The sequence below is a fragment of the Phalacrocorax aristotelis genome, chromosome 6 (assembly GCF_949628215.1).
Source record: "Phalacrocorax aristotelis chromosome 6, bGulAri2.1, whole genome shotgun sequence".
NCBI lineage: Eukaryota > Metazoa > Chordata > Aves > Suliformes > Phalacrocoracidae > Phalacrocorax > Phalacrocorax aristotelis.
Window position 1 is genome coordinate 18,377,054 of NC_134281.1, and position 18,733 is coordinate 18,395,786.

The 18,733-nt window shown below is 45.4% G+C and overlaps 1 long non-coding RNA gene across 2 annotated transcripts in view; it reads left to right on the forward strand.

Moving 5' to 3' along the window:
• LOC142058695 (uncharacterized) overlaps positions 1-18,733 on the forward strand; it is a 264,243-nt gene that overhangs the window by 105,956 nt on the left and 139,554 nt on the right. The window lies entirely within an intron of this gene.

Sequence of the window (18,733 nt, forward strand, 5' to 3'; positions counted from 1 at the left end):
GATGGGAGGTGAGGAATCCAGCGGAGGTTGCCTCACAGATACTTTACCAAAGTAATGAGCAAGTGGAGACCCTCCAGCTGGTAGCCTTAATAAATTCCAACTGATGTTTATCAAAAGAATGGTCAGCACCGAGAAATTACATTATTTTGCTGTTCTGTGACCTCCCTGTGGCATCTAAATTGAGGGACTTCAGTTAGTTTCCTTCTATTACACTTGTATGGCATTGCAAAAGTTTGCTTGACTGTTCTCTGTGTCATGGTCCCGCTATGAGAACAACGTTGCTAACAAGGAATAACAGTATGATATTTGTTGCAAGTCCCAGCTGCAGGTCACAGAGAGCTTCTGCTCTGCCAAAAGGGGTGACCCTCACAGCCCGTTCTGTAGGGGGATAAAATGAATCATTTCTAGTGACTTGCTGGGAGTCAGTGAATAAGTCAGTGGGTAAGTCAAGAAGCCAGGTCTGCTGGCTCCCAAGGCTGTCTGATGTACTCTGCTCTGGACTTTGGAAAGCAGAGCACATTGCTGGAGTCAATTGGAAGTGGTTTGACAGACATAGAAGTGCAGCCTGCTGTTCTCTCACAGCTACTTCAGGATCCCGTGAATCATTATCTAGAAGTGATTAATTTCTTTACAAATGCCTCAAATGAGATATGTATCAGGGTTACAGCAGTCTTGCAATGCTACATTGAGTTTCATTGAAAGCCTAAGGTTTGTCACTTGATCAAGGGATTGTCACTTTTCAAAAGTGCATTGCAGTTGCTGAAAGAACCTGCTAAATGCAGTCCTTGAAGGTTCTAAAGTTCAAAGGGAAATAAAGGGGAACAAAAACATCTATTTAAACAAACCCATACCATTGCTTTTAGATTTCTTGTGTTTTAATTTGGAATTCTTGGGGCTGCTAGTAGTATTGCTCATAGAGACTGCTCTGTGAATTCGTGAATGGGTTGCAAGTGTCCGTGGCTGGCCAGATTAGGAAACACATGGTAGATATGAGTCACCCAACGGCCCTGGGATATGGTGTTCCCATCCCTTAGATTGGGCCAGAAAAGAGCAACTGCATGGTTTCTGTGGGGTCAGGCAGAGCTGTGAGAGGGAGCCAAGGACCTGTGCAGGTGGGAGGTATGAGTGGGCCCATCTGCCTTACCCGGGGCCATGGCTCTGAACACAGGCAAGTGCTTGGGGTTGGGACCTTTTATTCTGGGCAGCAAAGGTAGTGCTTGAAGAGTGTAACATCCAACACCAGTTAGACTGGGGTAATGTGGGAAAGATGGGAAAGAATTAGATGTGATGCTTTAAATGTGTCTTAGTGGAACAAGAACCTGGAGAGCTGGGAAGAAGCAGGTTGCAAGAGAAATATAGTAACTGTTCGAGCTTGCTCAGGCCAGCTGACCAAAAATATGAGAAGAGCCTGTGTAAATGTGGGATGTGTTGCCTGCAAGGGAATCTGGATGGAACCAAATCCAGTTTCAAGCTGTTTCCTCCTTTCTCCACCTGCTTGGAGTGCCCCAGGGCTTTGCAGTTGTTTTGTAAGGTTGTTGTTGGTACAGGTACTTGGGACTTTTCAGGATGTGCAAACACAGTCTTCAAATCTGTTGCTTGGATTCAAAGTTTCAGTGTTTGGACACATCAGCGACATGGTATGTTCCTAATCTCCAAGTGGATGAGGGTAATTCTGATGATCAGGTTGGAGAGGTAAATACGCTCCACTACATATTTTAACATTACTTTGAACAAAGGGCTAAAAAATGTGATTTATTGTCTCAGCAAACATTCCTGCCAGGGAACATATTTGCTAGATTGTTGGTGAAAAGCTAGATCTGAAGGGATGTGAACTCACTCCAATGTAATTTTGTTTACACATTTCAAATACACGATTACAAATAATTTTGCTTTCTGCTCTCTGTGCCCCAGTGGAAGCTGTGCAGAAACCAGGGGAAAGGAGGTTCCTGCCAGACTCAAACAAAACTTAACTTCTGTCTTAGGATGAGCTGAAGGACTGGACTCATTCAAACTGGGTTTGGGAAGACAGGGCCTTTTGCCTATGGAAAACAGTTTTTCCAGTGGTAGCGTGCCATCCAGGGCTCTTAACAGTAGTTTGAAATACTGCTGCAGTGCTCAGTGGGAATTTTGAGGGAACCTTTGGTCAGCTGCAGTTCCCATGGTGCTGTGCTGGTTCACCCCTTCCCCGGGGATGGAGGCTGTGTTTGATGGATCACCAGCTGTGCTGTATCATGGGCAATGTTGCCTGGTGAGAGAGAGACAGTGGAAGGCAAGGCAGGCAAGTAAGCCACAATTCCCAAGAAATATCCCAGCCATCTTTCCACATGTAAATAGTTTTAGGAGGGCAAACCTGTCATTTTTTCTTAAAACAACATAGTTAAAAAGGTCCCATCCATACTTTTCCTATTCAAGCCTACTGCAATGGAAAACTTGTGATCATGCCTATCTATTAGTGGCATTGTATTAATTACTGTAACATTCTAAGCCAGTGGTCATCAAATGCAGCCAATTTTGGTCATTGCAGATATTTTCCCATTGAAAGAGAGTCTTCATCCTAATGGGGTAACAGTCATAACATTAAAAAAAAATTTAAAAATCCCTCAGTGAGATGAAATAGACATCTGGAAGGGGTAGAAATAGCACTGGCAGAGGAGACGGTGGAATAAAGATTTGTCATCTGGGGGGTGTTGAGATCCTGGATGTAGGTGTGGAAAGAAGAGAGCTGCTACATCTCCCAGCTAAAGATTAGGTAAAGGCAGTGTATGTCAGAGATGTCTAGACAAGGTGGAAAACCTATTACAAGTATTGGGGAGGAAAAAAAAAAGAAAGGGGGAAGAAAGAAGAGAAACAAAGAGCCAGAAGATTGCATGATTATACGCTGCCTAAGGAAGACAGGTTGAGATTATATAATTCTCTGGGGAAACTCTACATGAAACAATTATATGTTCAATTAGGTGCACTACATAGGGTTTTTTAATTTTAAAAAAGGGTTGAATGCTCAAAAAAAGTGTGGAGGAGGGTTGTGGAGTGCTGAGCTGAAAACCTTTTTTTGAATCTTTATATGTACTGCATAGTGGGGGAGAAAAAGACAGCAGAGAAAAGGATGCGTTTGACATGTGTCAGAGATATCAAGAGCTCCAGTGACAATTTTAAGGAAATTAAATTGAAATTAAAGGGAAGCGTTTTAGAGCAGAAATCCCAAAAGCACTTAAAAATATAGAACATCAGAAAATCTCTGTGTCTGTCAGCAGTGGGGGATCAGCTCCTTTCATGACCAGCATGCTAAGCTCAGAGGGCCAAGCCTGCATCAGCTCTGAGACACCAGGACTTGATCTGATGCACATCAAAAGCTGTGCCAGAGCACAGGAGAATGTCTAGGACAAAGCTGCTCCTTCCAGCAGGCAAGGCTCTTAAATCCCAACATTGTCTAGGGATGAAGGGAAAGGATTGGGATTCTTAGGTACTGATTTATCAGCTTTGTGGCTTCTCTAATTCTTCAGCTTCATAAGATCATAATGATTTCATGGGGTTTGCCTCCCCATTATGCCATTCCTTTGGCTGTCCTGCTCCAGGGGGGTGAGGAGTGGCCCCAGCCCCTGGCTGTGTCTTCACCCTCACATCAAGGTGAGGTTTAAGGAGGACAGGCTTTTTGCAACTCTTCTAAACTGCCTGCTCTTAGTGCACAATGGGCCATCTGGAAGGCAGGGCACCACAAGGAAGTGTATTATGAAGCAACTGGAACTGAGACACTGCAAGCACGGCTTGACTTCCTTATTTCGGTTTCTCATGGTCTTGCAAGGCCCCGTAATGCACGCTGTAGGGTGTGCCCAGGTGTCTTCCACTAAAAATCAACTGGCATTTGGCTGTCATCACTTAGCCATAACACCACATGGCATCTCTTTCCTTAGGGCTCTGCTTTCTTCCATTTCTCTGCCTCAGTCTCATTTTGGTCTCTACCCATCTTATGGGTATTTTCATCCCCCTTAGTTCTGCCATGCCAGTGACAGAAGCAGGCATGATATGACACCACAGTTACTTCTTTTGGAACTCCCACTGCCTATGTGATCCAGAAAATGAGGTAACACATGTAGCCTGACACAGAGAAGACCCACAGAGACACACCATCGAAGCAGGAGAACAGTGAGTGTGTTGTGTAAGGAAGCGAGAGAAAAAAAGATGCTAGCACATTTTCATTTCTTCAGGAACACATTTCCCCCAAAAAAAACCACAAAAGGATGTCGTCCACAGAGGATCTTGGCCTCTCTGAGTTGCAGCTGCTAGTTCTTAATTCTATAATTTTAGTTTACCAGACAAATAAAATAAAAGAAGGAAGGAATGACTGGATAGGATGCAGATCATTGTCTCTCTGTAAGATTCTCCCTTGTCCTAGTGAGATCACATCTGGAGTACTGATTCCAGTTTATGGCCCCCCAATTTAAGAGGACAGTGAATTGCTAGAGGAAGTCCAGCAGAGAGCTACCAAGATGATCAGGGGACTGGAGCATCTCCCTTATGAGGAAAGGCTGAGAGACTTGGGTTTGTTCCACCTGGAGAAGAGAAGACTGAGGGGGGATCTCACCAATACTTATAAATATCTGAAGGCTGGGTGTCAAGAGGATGGGACAGGACTCTTTTCAGTAGTGCCCAATGACAGGACAAGTGGCAATGGGCACAAGTTGGAACACAGGAAGCTCCACCTCGATATGAGAAAAAACTTCTTTCCTGTGAGGGTGACAGTGCAGTGGAACAGGCTTCCCAAGGAGGTTGTGGAGTCTCCTTCCCTGGAGACATTCAAAACCCACCTGGACACAGTGCTGTGTCCCCTGCTCTAGGTGTGCCTGCTCAAGCAGGGGGGTTGGACAAGATGATCTCCAGAGGTCCCTTCCAACCCCTACCATTCTGTGATTGTGTGATCCCAGCATGGATGCATGAGATTGTTGGATCTCAGGCCTTTGAGCTATGAGTTGGTCATGCACAGGTGAAGTTTGTGCAAACACATCTGCAGGCTTCAGGTACAGCTTTGTGAGATAATATAATATCATATCATTGGTGAAAACAGTGAATAAAAGAATTCATATTTTCTCTTGTTGCATAAGTACTTTGACATTAATTATTATCCTTTGGAGGAAGCCCTATATACAAAGCCCAAGCAATACAAAATGGGGAGGAGTGGCTGATATGCCAGAGGGACCTGAACAGGCTGGAAAAATGGGTCAACAGGAGCCTCATGCTTCTGTCATGTTCAACAGGAGGAAGTGCAAAGTCTCATCCCTGGGGAGGAACAACCCCAGGCACCAGTACAGGCTGGGAACTGCCCAACTGAAAAGCAGCTGTACAAGAGGAAGGCCTTGGGGGTCCTGGTGGACACCAAGTTGAATGTGAGCCAGCAACATGTCCTCATGGCAAAGTCGTCAACTGGCATCATGGGCTGCATTAGGCAGAGCATTGCCAACAGTGGAGGAGGTGCCAATCCTTCCTCTCTACTCTGCACTGGTGAGGCATACCTGGGGTCCTGCCCCCAGGGCTGGACTCCCAGTGTAAGAGAGACATGGACATACTGGAACGAGTCAAAGGCAGGGTCAAGATTAAGAGATTGGAGTATCTAGTATATGGGGAGAGACTGAGAGCGCTGGGATGGTTTAGTCTGGAGAAGGGAAGGGTCAGGGTGGGGATCCTATCAATGGACACAAACTGAAATACAGGCAATTGCATTTAAACATAAGAAGATACTGTCTGTAAGGTCAAACATGGGAACAGGTTGCACAGAGGGGTGGCGGAGTCACTGCCCTTGGAGATATTCACAACACAACTGGGCATGATCCCAAGCAACATGCCCTATGTGATCCAGTTCTGAGCAGGAGATTTGGGGTAGATGATCTACAGAGAACCTTTCTGACCTCAGTGATTATGTAATTTTGTTTCAGATGTTACCACTAAATGAATTATTCAGCTGTCAATTAGTTGAGATGATCTAGTAAAGAACTAAAGCAATTCTGTGTTTAGAATGAAGCTTCTACTGGGCTGGTGTGGATTAGCTGAGTCAGACCCCCAGTCTGTCAACTGGAGAAATATCCCTCTTCCATTTAGGCCCTCCCTTTTGCACACTCTGAGCAGTAGAAAGTCAAGTTCTGTAGTTCCAAGCAAAGCCAGAGAGAGTTTATGATCTCTTAAGTCTAGGAACTGTTTTTGTTAGATGAATAACAAATGGAAAAGCAACGCTGTAGCAGGTCTTTTCCATATGCCAGGTCAAAATCTCTTCAGTTATCAGCCATCTCCTACTCTCAGGCTTGGCTGGAGTGAGCACAGAAGGTAGTTTTTCAGGGTTAGCGCCACGGGGTATAAGGACTTGGTTGCAGGCACAACAAGGGACATTTGCAAAAGGGTACCAATACTTGAAATACTAACTTAAACTATCTCACTGAAGAAGGAAGCAGCGTGGGAAGAAAAGGAACACCAGTATTGTGAATATTCAATTTGATTATAGCTTGTATTGTTGATCTAATAGAAATCCTGCTTGCTTCTCCAATGGCTGGTACAACTTGGAGGCTGGGATTTCAGGTTCTTACTCCATTAGTGATAAGGGGAAGACGGAACTGAGTTTTAACCCCTGGCACCTTCTTCAGGGAACTAAGGGAAGTAGTTTCAAGATATGACCATAGTCCAGGGGTCTCAGGAAGGAGAGGGCAAGGAAGTCGTAAAGGTCAGGTTGTAATCATGAAAACAAAAATCTGGTGGGACTGCCTTAAGGTACAGGCAAGTCAAGGCCTCTGCAAAACTAAGAGCTCAAGCAGCCAAATCTGGGCTGGTTGGGGCTAAACTGATACCTTTAGCAAATGGACAAGAATGGAAACCACCCAGCTCCTGCCTTGAAAGATCTTGTATTTCCTAGTTTAGGTCAGCCTGGAATGAACTGAAAGTGGCTGAGGACAAAGTTCCTTGTGCATGTGTTGTTCTAGGCTTTTCCACTATCAGATTTTCTTTAAGGCCACCTCTGTTTCTTTCTTATCTTTATTGAGATATCCAAGCTAGTGGCACAGGAGAAGCAGAGACAAAGAGTGGGTTTGGCAGTTGTGCTTCTAAAAAACTCCAAGACAGATGTGTGAAAACATGAAGATTCTGAGTAAAATACCTTTTTTTTAGAAAGCCAGGGAAATTATGAAACTAATGTAGTGGAAAATAGCTCTGCAAGACCCTTTTCATCTTCCTCTGCCCTCTTTGTGGATAAGAGGATATGGCTTTCTAAATGCAATTTAAAGTTGATATGCAATGTCCCCATTCCCTTGCCCCTCCAACTTACTTAATTGAGATAAAACACAAACTACTTTACACTAGTGTTTGAGAGCCAAGGACTGCCTTGTGGTTAAGGCAGATTTGGCCAACAGTCTCTTTCTCAGTCCCAGCTCTGCCAGCAGGAGCCTGTGACACTGGCAAATACTGTTTCCTTGGTATGGGAACGCACTTTTGTATGAATTTCCCTGGATTATACTCTTGTGTCATTAAAGCTAATCCTGTCCTTTGAATATGTTATTGAATAAGATTCTTCTTTTTCTCTTTATTAATTTTATATACTGCATCAGAATGGCAGCCTCTCACCCTGTCTAACTTTTCTTTGTAGATTCAGACTTTTAATTTCCATCTGAAGATACTAAATATCTCCTGGGGCTGCAGTGCTAGGAAATGCTGGTACCCTCACAGCAATGGCAATCAGGGTGTAAAAAGATGCTAGTATGACATTGCTGTCTAACCTACTGTGGTTATTTCTGATAGTGCTAACAGTGCTGTCAGAGAAAACCAGAGCAAGCAGAAAAGACATTATTCAGTCTAGAAAGAAAATTGTGATGGTCAGGGATGATAGGAAAGGAGTGATTGAAGTTCCTCCTGCAAAACATCTCCTAGCCTACTCTGCTGTCTCATCTGTAGCCTTGGTGGGGTGTCAAGCAGGACCTGGACATTAACGAATGAGAGGAGCCTTGAATGTGGCAACTGTTAATTACAGACAACTGTGGGAGTTATGATGCCAAGATTGTCACTGTAATGCCAAAAGGATCCAACTGGAGTGCTTAAAATTCAGACATGTAGGATTGTATTTAGAGCCTGTTCTCACCTCTCATGGTGGCTCTATGCAAATCCTGCTGGATTATCATCACTCTTCAAAACTAGGCACACTTTTGTAGTTCCTAAATTCAGGTAGAAATTTAGAATTCTTTACTGCTGTCTAAACACGGTTGTCTCTAGCTTGTCCGTGTGTGTGCTGGTGTCCCATCTTAGACATGAGGGTGTTGAAGGTCCTCCACAGTGTGCCTTGACTGCTGCCCAGTGCCGAACAGCCTTGCAGATCGCGTAATTCCTGCCTGGCTGGGGGAGTGCAGCGAGCTGGTGGCAAAGTGAGCAGGCATGGCTGGGGAAATGCTGCTTTGTCTGTCTTGTGCTTTGAAATACCTGTTCAGGGTACCACAGATTCCAGAAAACGCTGTTCCCTTGAATGGGAGTAAATTAATACACAAAAATCCCTCCCTAGTGGCTGATGCTGAATGTACCATATTTATACTTTTCTGTTTGCCTTAATGTTTTATGTATAGTTCCTGCATAATTTTTGCATAAGGTAGAATTGCACCAAGTGGCCCTTCCCTCAAAGTGTTAGCATGCTTCTGGAGGCGCTGGTGCCAGGCAGTAGAAGATAGATAGACCCGGGGGAAACCTGGCATGGTGATTTCATCAGCCTCTCATTGAGTTAATCCTCTGGGGACTTGAAGGAAAATTTGAAGTAGAGCCAAGACTTGAGGTCAGAGCAAAGCTCGAGGGATGAGTCCCTGCCTGAATCAAGTCATGGCTCCCTTAGTCACCCTTTGATAAACCTACAGATAGGTCCAAATACTTTAAACATTTTTCAAGAAAAGGTAATATCCTGGAGGTTTGTGTCCGGTACACACAGCATATACGGTGTGGGTGGATGGAAGGTTCAGAGAGCATGCTGGACTCCTCCCAGAGTAACCACAGGCCATTACAAGTGCCCTTGTCCTCATTCAAGTAGTGACTTGTCACCAGAGGAGGAGATTGCTAAATGTTTGTGAGGGTTAAAAGTGGAATGGAAATCAGGGCTGGACCCAGCCTCCCCCCTGCCTGAAGTGCTGGGTTTGAGATAGTGGATGTCAAACCTCCCTCTCAACTGTTGCATTAGGAGCAAAATGTTGGGGGTTTGCCTGTTAATTTAGCCAGACGGCCCCCTGACTTTCCACCAGGGTCACATTAAGCCAGCAATCAAAGGACACTACAAGTATCTGGAGCCACAACCTGTAAACCTCCCCTTGCAAGCACACCTTCATTCTGCACTGAGGCAGTGAGGATTTCCCCAAAATATGCAGTCTTCTGGTGGCTGATCATGGACAGGAAAGTCCCTGTCCTGGCATAGCTCTCTGCCCTTTAGGTGCAAAAGTTATCTCTTAAAAGGCAGTTAAAAGCCACATTTTCTCTTTCATGTGGGAATTCAGAGTTCTAATTCCCCCCCCTCCCCCCCCCCGGTTTTCTTTAAGACAAAACACAAGCCCAAAGTTGTATTTCTGGTGAAGAGCATTTCAAAAATAAGAGGCCATCAAAATGCAGTCCTTCTCCTTTCAATTGTGTTTTTTCCCTAGAAAACTGACAAAAGAAAATAAAGAATTCAAATAAAGATTTCTAACTGAAAATGTAAAAATAATCTTTATGCAAAATGTTGGCTTTTGTGGAATTGACCTTGTCCTGCCCAGACAGTTGGGTTAGGTCAGGCTTTGAGGAAACTAGCCTTGCCATGGGCAGCCACTGTTTCAGTACTACTTGGGTTATTGCCTTCACCTTGCAAACCCTTGCTTTAGCCTCGGCTCCCTGGACTAATTCTGCACCCTTCTGCCACGAGGGTAGAGCTGATGCAGGGTGCTGTAAGAGTAGGCCTTGTTGCTGGGTGTTGCTTGTTAAGGCAAAGGGGTCCTGGGACATGTAGTTTGAGGTAACTCTGAGAGACAGGAGACTGATTAATCAGCAGGGTAGTGGAAATTTTGGCAAGCAGTGCCTGGGAGGCTTTGGGAAGATTGGAAACAGCTGGGACACCCCGGCAGAGTGAAATACCTCCTAGAAGGGGACTGTGGGTTATTCTCAGTACCTAAGATGAACTGAGCTTTGATTTAGGACAAGATTTGGAAGCAAATTGAAGGGTAAAACATAAAGCAGTGGCTGGGAGAGAAGGAGGTTATTTGTGTTTGGCTGGCAGCTGGGGTGCTGCTTTCCCCAGCTCCTGGGAGCCTGGGGCCAGGAGAGCTGGCAGCAGGAGAGTTGTGGTAAATGTGGTGTCACTGTGTTCACCAGCCCCATTGTGCTAGCCTGGTGTCTGAAAAGGCACTCTCCAGTTTATCCAAAAAGCAGTGGATTCCCTGGAAGAAGGGAGGCAGTTGAAGTTGCTCAGCAGGGATGGGGCAAGGAGTGCCTGGGGCCAGGCAGCAGCTCTGCTGCACCATGACGAACATGTGAATCTGTTTGTCTGTCTTTGTTAAGGATCTTTGTATGTAATTAGCTCCACAAGGCAGATACGAACTTGGTTGTGTTTCAGCCAGTCTGCTTTGGGACAGCTGTCTGTAAGGTAGTAACGTTGTGCTGTTCTAGCCAGCTCTTAAACTGGTAGGCTGCACTGCCTGTGTTTTGGGAAGGGAAGAAGCTGAATTTGCACAAAGGCTTGGGGATGAGGCGGTCTCCCAAAACTTAGGGCATGTGTACCAGTGCTAGCACTGGTGGAGCAGCTGTGGTCTGCAAAGATGTTCTCTACCCGACTGCTTTTAGGTCTGTTCCTAAGTGGAAATGGGCCATGAACAGACTTCTTGGTGTGGCCTGGGGACAGGAGGAAGAAATTGCGTTTGTGACTAGCTGATGGTATGGGTGTTCTGGAAGGCGATGAAAGAGAAGGTGGAAGTGGATGGAGTTGTTCTGTACTCATCACTGCAGGTTTGCGGGCTTATAAGAGATCATGTAGTACTGCAAGGGGCCGGCTTGTCCATCTGTCCAGGGATTGCTGCAACTTTGGTCTTTGGTACAGTTATGGCTGGGGGAGAGCTGTTTCCTTGATTGTGCTAGCTCCTGAAAGTGGTGTGCAAATAACTTTGGTCTGGCAAAACTCCCTGAGCTTCCCTGATTTCTCTACCTTGTGCTCAGGGCAGGAGCGCAGTCTCTGGGAAGCAGAGGATCTGGCACTAAATGGGTTCTTGCATCTGTGCGTGCTTCAAGTTGCCCTGTCTTCAGTGTTTGCACTGAAGGTGTGGGGAGGTTTCCAACATCCCATACAAAGGGAAGGAGAACTAATGTTAACTAGGACTCTTGAATGCAGGTGCTCTGAACTGTAGCTGAGTTTTCTCTTAGGAGAGCTCAGGAGCTGCAGGGGATGATGCTGAGCATGAGGAACAAGCCTTTAACTCACTGATACATGTTTCTGCTCTAGTAGTATCTGTGTGACATGTTTTATTCCATTAGCAGCCTGTGGCTGCCCAGTAGAGCAGAGGGCTGCTGGGTGCTTTGTTCTGGTGAGTCCCAGGAGGACCTTACCCAGGCTGGGCATTCCCCAACAGTGGGGCTTGCCTGAGGCTGGGAGCTGCTGAAGGGCAGGACAGAAAGGTATGTGCTGGCAGTAGTGGGCATCAGTAGCCAGCTTTCTACGGGCATCTTTGGAAAGCGCAGGAAGGGGAATGGGGGGACAGGTTGGACTAGCATGAGATTTGAACAAACAAGTGAAAATTTCCAGCAATCTTGGCTTTCATGGCCATGCTGATTTGCTGGGCTGCCACATGTTGCAGGGTCACAGGGATGTTGAAACTTTAAAAAAAGTGTAGTGCTTGTGGGCTGAGTTAGGCAAGCATGTGTGCCCACATGCAAAGTCAACCCCCATGAATGTGGCTAGACAACCTGAATCGGCGAATTCATTGTGTAATTTGTACTTCTGCACATAAGTAGGTATTTCTGTATTTGGTGTGGGAAAAAACTCCAGTGTGAACACAAGAGAATCCAATATGGCTGATCTGAAAAGAAAATGTGGAATTTAAAGTTGTCTTAAGTGTTGCATTTGTACTCGCTGTCCTTTGAGGTAAAAAGGAGATAACACAGTAACTCTTGTGAAAAAAAAAAACAAACAACAAAACAAACAAACAAAAAAAAACTACCCAACAAACAAAAAAAACCCCCTGACGCTTAAAGAATGGAACTTTTAAGTGTGTGGGCCAACCTGGAAGGACTGAGACAGTGGCAAAGTACAGAAGTGTACAGTGAAGAGGCAGATGTCTTTGGCCTCCCTCTTTTCTTCCAAGTGAATCTTTCTGAAACACTGGAGACCCTTATATCTGTAAATACTAGCACCTGCAGTTGGCCTTGCATGTCACTAGAACCTAGCTTTTTAGTGGGTTGATCTGCTTCATGCTGGTTTCTCATGGAGAATGAAGGAATTCTTTCTAAACCTCAAAATGTCAGTCTTCACAGCTGTCCATGAAGCTGGAGCTAAGTGATACATGGGACAGATTTCTGTCTTGTAGTGTTTTTCCAAATGCTGTAAATAGTTTTGTGGGTTTTGTTGTGGTTTTTTTTAAGGACCAAACTGCTCAAATCTGAATTTGGGAACACGTTTAGTCAAAAAGTAGTATTGGTGCTGATAGAAATATCAGCCAGAATAAACTTTCCTGGTTCTTGTTTTCAAAGCAACCATTTAGCTTCTGGATGATGCTGTCAGTCTTCTTAAATTTGTGGCGTAATTGAAGCCACTTTGGACTGTGGAAGACAGCTTTGTTAGCTGAGCTGCAGAAGCAGCAAATGTCACTGGGATGTAGAAGGGGATGGAAGCTTTAGGAGAAAATGCATCGTCCTGCATTCATAGATTTCATTGTATTGACTTTTTCTGCACCTCAAATACACTCCCTATTCCTACAGCCAGTCAGCATGAGCCAAGAGGGGACTGGTGTCTCTGTAGCTGGGTTTCACAGCATCTGTTCATCTGTAACTCTGTTGAAATGTTTGAGCTTTGTGGTGCAAACCTCCCAGAAGCAAAGGGCAGTAGGAAATGGCTTGTGTGCATGGGTATAGTTGGCATTGGCTGTGAGGGGCAGGGATGCTCAGCAATGTCATGAGCACTGTGCTAATAATGCAAGGTGAGATGCCTTGGGCTGGCAGAAGGTTCTTCTAATGGTGAGGCTGGATATTCATATCCTGATTGCAGAGGAATCCTACTTGTCGTCTGACTGTTCGTGGCATGGAAAGGATGAGATCCTGAGACCCTTCTTGGGGGGTGGGGAGGGAGTCAGAGCTGGAATGTATTAAGCTGTCTCTTTTTTTTTTTTTTTTCTGTAATCCTTTTGAGTGTGTCACTATCAAGTGAAGACATGACATACTGAGGAAGAGAGGTTATTAAAACACATTTCAAAAATAGCTGAAAATCAAGTATTTTTGGATTTTAATGACCAGATTTGTAGGACCCAATGCCTCTTCAGGCTATAGTGGAGGAAGAGAGCCATTCTGTTTGCCCAGCAGTGTGGCAGGTCCAGCTGGTCTGTGGTACCACCAGGCTCTTGCCATAGAGATGTCTTCTCCTGCACCATGGCCAAGCTGTGGTCATGGTTGGGGTGCTGCTACTTTACAAAGCCAGTGCTGCAAGCCAAGGTGCTCTACAGTGAAAATACTGGACTAGATTTCTCCACAGTACCAACCTGCCCTACCTAATCCTGGCTGCCTTGTTTTGGGGAGGGGACAGCACAGTGCCAGGGCTGTGTGGACTGGGGTGTGGGGACAGTGCAGCTGCAGGGTGAAGCTCAGCCTCACTGTCCTCACCCATCTGGAGTTCACCTCTTGTTTCTCCTGAAATGCACTGAGAAGAGCTCTTGTTCCCTGTGGTCCTCACATCTTCCAGTCAAGAGTTTGAAGAGCACACCTCTGCCTCTCCAGTAGGATGGGTACTGCTAGCCTGACCTCATCTGAAGCCACTTCATCCCTTGCCAAAGCTGCTGCCACCCATAGGGTCACCTCAGTGCACTGACACCTTCTCTTGAACTTCTGTCCTCCTGGGGGGCTTTTCTTGGAAGGACTTGAGCCTGTTGCCCTAGACAAGTGCATAAATGAGCCAGTCAGGCCATTCTAACTCATGTCAGATAGGTCCTTCTGACTCACCTGCAAAGGATGTTGAGGGCTGGCTCACCAGCCCCCAGCTCCAGCCTCTCTACTTCGTCTGCAAGGGAAGAGAATACATGTGAAGGGGAAAGTGCCACTGTTTTCTTCTCACAAGAGACATTCAGATTTAGTCCAGCACAGCAAACTACAATTATTGTGTGGGTCAGGAGTCAACAACCCTGTTACGGGCCACACCATGATCTTTTGAAGTCAGCATAACCAAGGGTAGAGGTGGGTAACTTAGAGTCAAACTGGAGCTCAGCACAGATCAGTATGGACAATACCAAGTTGTTTCTGCATACTCACGTTTCTTCTGATGGTCTCCACAGCAGATGCAAGATGTGATGCCTGCTTGGCTAATGGTGCAGGGGGCAGAAGGGAAGGTTTTGTCTTTAAAAAGATGGTCAGGCTGTCTCTGAGGATCACTTTGAATGTTTTCTTCCCTGGACAGAGATGCCGAGACTGAAGATCCAGAGTTATGTGAAGCAAATCTTGAAGAGCTTTCTCAGGCCCTGTAAACCAAGCAGGGACAAACAAAATTGCTTATTGATTCTGATTAGAAAGATCTTTGAGCTCAATTGAAATATGAATAGCAAGTTTAATTTTCTAGTTTGTGGCATGTTTCTCCCTGAGAGTCCTAAAAGTAGGACTGGGCATAGAAAAACACTAACTGAGGTTATCTGCTTCAGTATGTAAATTATTTATTCTGCTTATAGAAAAGCTGGCTCTACCCAGCAAGTTGTTCATCCTATTTTTAAGTTGTGGGGGTGGTTTGAACTGTGCGCTGCTCTGAGTGAGGCATGAGATGTCCCCAGTGAGCAGATAAGCCAGCTTCTGCATGGTGAGCTGGTGTGACTACAGTGCCTTGGGCCACACAGTGCTGGGGAGGATACTAGTGATGGTATCTGTCATGGAGCACTTCCACAGGGGCAAAGCAAGTGCATGCTTAGCCTGAATAAACCATTTGCCTTTGACCTCAGAGATCAGATTTAAACCCATCAGAAAATGATAGAAGTTTCCTAGGGATTTGTGTCCATGATAGAACTGGTTCCCTTTAACCACAGGTTGAGACAAATGTTGGCCCAAGCAACCCTGATGGTGAATACTGGACAGCCCTGTGTCTCTGGGTTTTGCAAGGGTCTTTTTGTTGTGCAGAGTGATCTCTCCTCTAGCTGGGGAGTCCTTGCAGGCTATCTTGGACGATGAGTTCAGTCCATATGAGCAACTTTTTCACCCTGTGTCAGCAGTTTTTGTGAGAGGGGCCTACTGGCTTCTGTGCTTGGTGACTCTGTCACAGAGAATTTGATGCAAATTGTGCAAAAAAGATTAAAGTCATGCTCCAAGGAGCTGTAAAGGGTGCAGTCCTGTCTCCTCCAAATATCAGTGGGCTCCATTCACTGCCTGCATCTGCCCAGGACCTGGTGGGTCCTGGAGCCATAACCCCTTCCTGACTCAGTACGTGGGGTGACCATTTGCTGGGTGACCCATGGGAGTGTGGGGAAGGGATTTCTCCACCCAGATGCCTTTCTTCCTGTTCTTTGCTGCAGTCTTGGACTCCCGTGCCACCTTAGGTTTAAACACCTGGTGCTGAAATTTATGGGGAAATCCATCTCCCATTCAGACAGTCAGCTTTACAGTGTTTGCCTTAAATGTCTTTATAAAGTCTTTTGTTCAGAGTTCAAGCCCGAGGTAATATCTGTAACTCAAATTTATTCCCAAAGAATTACTTGATGCTGATATTTTTGTCACCCACAGCCTTTTAATTGAAAGCCTTACCAGTGTTATAGCTTAGTTCCCTGATATCTCAATGACTGTGCTCTGTCCTCATGAGCTCCCTGCCAGAGCTGCTCTTGCAGTGGGCTCAGCTCAGCGTGCTGCTGGCTCTCCAAGAACCAGAACTGAGCACTCAGTCACCACGCTGATCCAAGTGCTCACATTTGGCAGAGGCACAGCCTGTTTCTAAAATTATCTCTAAGATAGTTTTGCATGGGTTTACGTCTCCCAGACAGACAAGCCGGGTGGTATTTTTTATGGTGTCATTGTTTGTTTAGCTAATGAAGTAGGAAAAACCAAAGAGTTGGGATCCTTGGCTCTATGAAACAGCTGTCAACAAGCAGCCCTGAGAGAGCAGAGAAGCGGGGACCTAGCAGCTAGGGCACTGAACTGGGTTTCTGAGGGATGGTTTTGATTCCTGACTCAATGCAGTCATGGATGAAATGCAGAAGAGGATGCCTCAGCCCCAAAAGAGGCGGGAGATGCTGGGAGCTGTGTGCTTTTGCTGGTTCTCTCCCAGGGAGCAACTGCTGCAGTGGCACACAGTGGAGGCCAGCTTTTTTCTGCTGCTGCCTGCCAGAAGTGAACATGGCCCACTTCTGCAAATGTTTCCAGAGTCTTCCTCTGGAAGAACTTGCCCACAGAAGTGTGGTTTTGCTCCCTTGTGGCTTAGGCCCTAGCATGTAATGTGGGGCATTTCCTTTAGTTGTTTTTATCTGGTGCTGAGGAGGCTAGTGAGAAGCTCCTGCCTGAAGGAGCTCTGCTGGAGAGCAGAAAGCACAAGGAAAACAATAAAATGTCTTCCTGCATCCCCCCTTTCGTTTGCCATTTTGACTTCAGACACAGGCTGCCATCATTTCCACATGAAGCAGCCACATTAAAAGCACCACTAAACAGTTCTCTCAGTTTCTCAACAAGAAACACAGCAGCTAAATATATTTAATCTGTGGATATTGTTCGTCTTGGCTTTAATTTCCTGTTTTCCAAAGGTTTAGGAATTTAAACCCATGAATCATTACTGAAGCTGTTAATGCTTGGAGCCTTTTTCAGAAACGGAGATAAAGGAACTGATATTAATACCAGCTTAGCGTGAATTCAGTCGGAACAACTCCATGAGAAGTTCACTTCCATCCCAGCGGTATTGCTTGGTTTCTAACCCTGACAAAAGCTGCCAAGAAGTGGGTAGGTGGATGAGATCATTCTCCCCCAGGTAAATAGGATGCTTCCATTAAAAAAAAAAAAAAAAAAAGTTTTTTTTAAAAAAGTAGATCTCTGGCAGGTTACAGGCTGCATCATCCCCATCTGGAGACCTCTAGAGCACTGTACTGTTCCTCTGTTTCTAAAATTGCAACATCTATTCAAGCAGTGACTTTTTCAGAGTGTATTAATGAGATTTCTCTGGGGATGAAGGTCATGCACTTGCTCATATTGAATAAAAGACTGAAAGAAAACTTTGCTTGGTTCCATCAACCTGAAAAGGTTCCTGCTTTTATACTTGCATGGTGTAGGCATCCTCCCAAAGCCCTGACCTTAATAGGCTCCCACATGCTTCAGAAGCAAGGTCTGGCCATGAGATGCTTCAGTGGAGGATGTGGCTTCCATTTCTCTGGAGACTGAGCAGGATTTAGGGTAAATTAAGTTATTAATCTTCTTTCAGGAGCCTCGTCTGGCTGCAAGACCACACCAGGCTTCCTTTGACTCCTCTGGGACTGAATCCTAAAGGTCAAAAGTAAGTCCAGGAGAACTTACCAAAAAGTCCTAACTAATGATTGTAGTCAGAAGTGAAATGAAAACTGTGCAGGGACTGGTGTTTATTTTCACATTGACTTGTTCTCTCCTTTCTTGTTCTACCTTTGGGTGACACAGAAGCAAAGAAATCTACAAGGCAGCTGCAGGAAAATGTTTGGAAGGAACAAGGTTGGTCCTCCTTAGCAGGTTTGCTCTAATGATTGCTCTTGTCAGGAGGGAAGAGAAATAGCCTCATTTCTAGCATTTTCCTTCCTCCACTTCCCTCAGGAAAGGGAAGGGCCTGGTATAGAGGAGGTGGTCTTGCTTAATCTTGCTCCCTGCACTGGTGGTGTGCTGGGGAGCTGCTGCTAATAGAGATGGGGGATTAGTTTCTGTGTGCATTCATGCTCTGACAGAGTTCTTGCTGTCAAACAAGCATATGGTGGAATGAATGGTGGGGAGGCAGGTTATTAAGCACAGCAGTGTGTTGTGACAGCTCAGGAATGTGCTGGCTTGCAAAGGTGCTGGATGTCCAACGATTCTGCACCAAGTCACTCTGTCGTCCTAACACTGATAGAGCTGCAGCAGTTTTGTAACAAGTGAAAGTGGCACCCTGTTTGGGAAGAACTGCACTGTTTGCTTATATTTGCGAAAATGTAGCTGAAGTCTAATGACAAATGAAAACATTCCAACAAATACAGCTATAATTTACATTTCTCTCTTCTAAAACTCTGTCTTTAACATATGTAGGAGTCCTACATAGCAAAATGCTAAGAAATGCACACCCTGAGATCCTGCAGCTTCTAGTACCAAAAATGATGGCTGAGTCTGAATACCTGATGGTTCAGTGTGAGTGCTGCTGCTGTCCTTTCACCTAAGCACCTGTAAACACATTCTGGGCAGTTTAGATTCACTCTGAACTTGCACAGCAGAGCCCTGTGGCATGCTTGCTCCTGATGAGCTTCTTATAAGGGAAATGGCCTTTGTCCCCTTCTCATCTCTATTCTCCATCATCAATTAGCTTGAGTCTGTGAGGGTACAGCCCATGACCGCATCTTTTCCTTTCACAGACTAC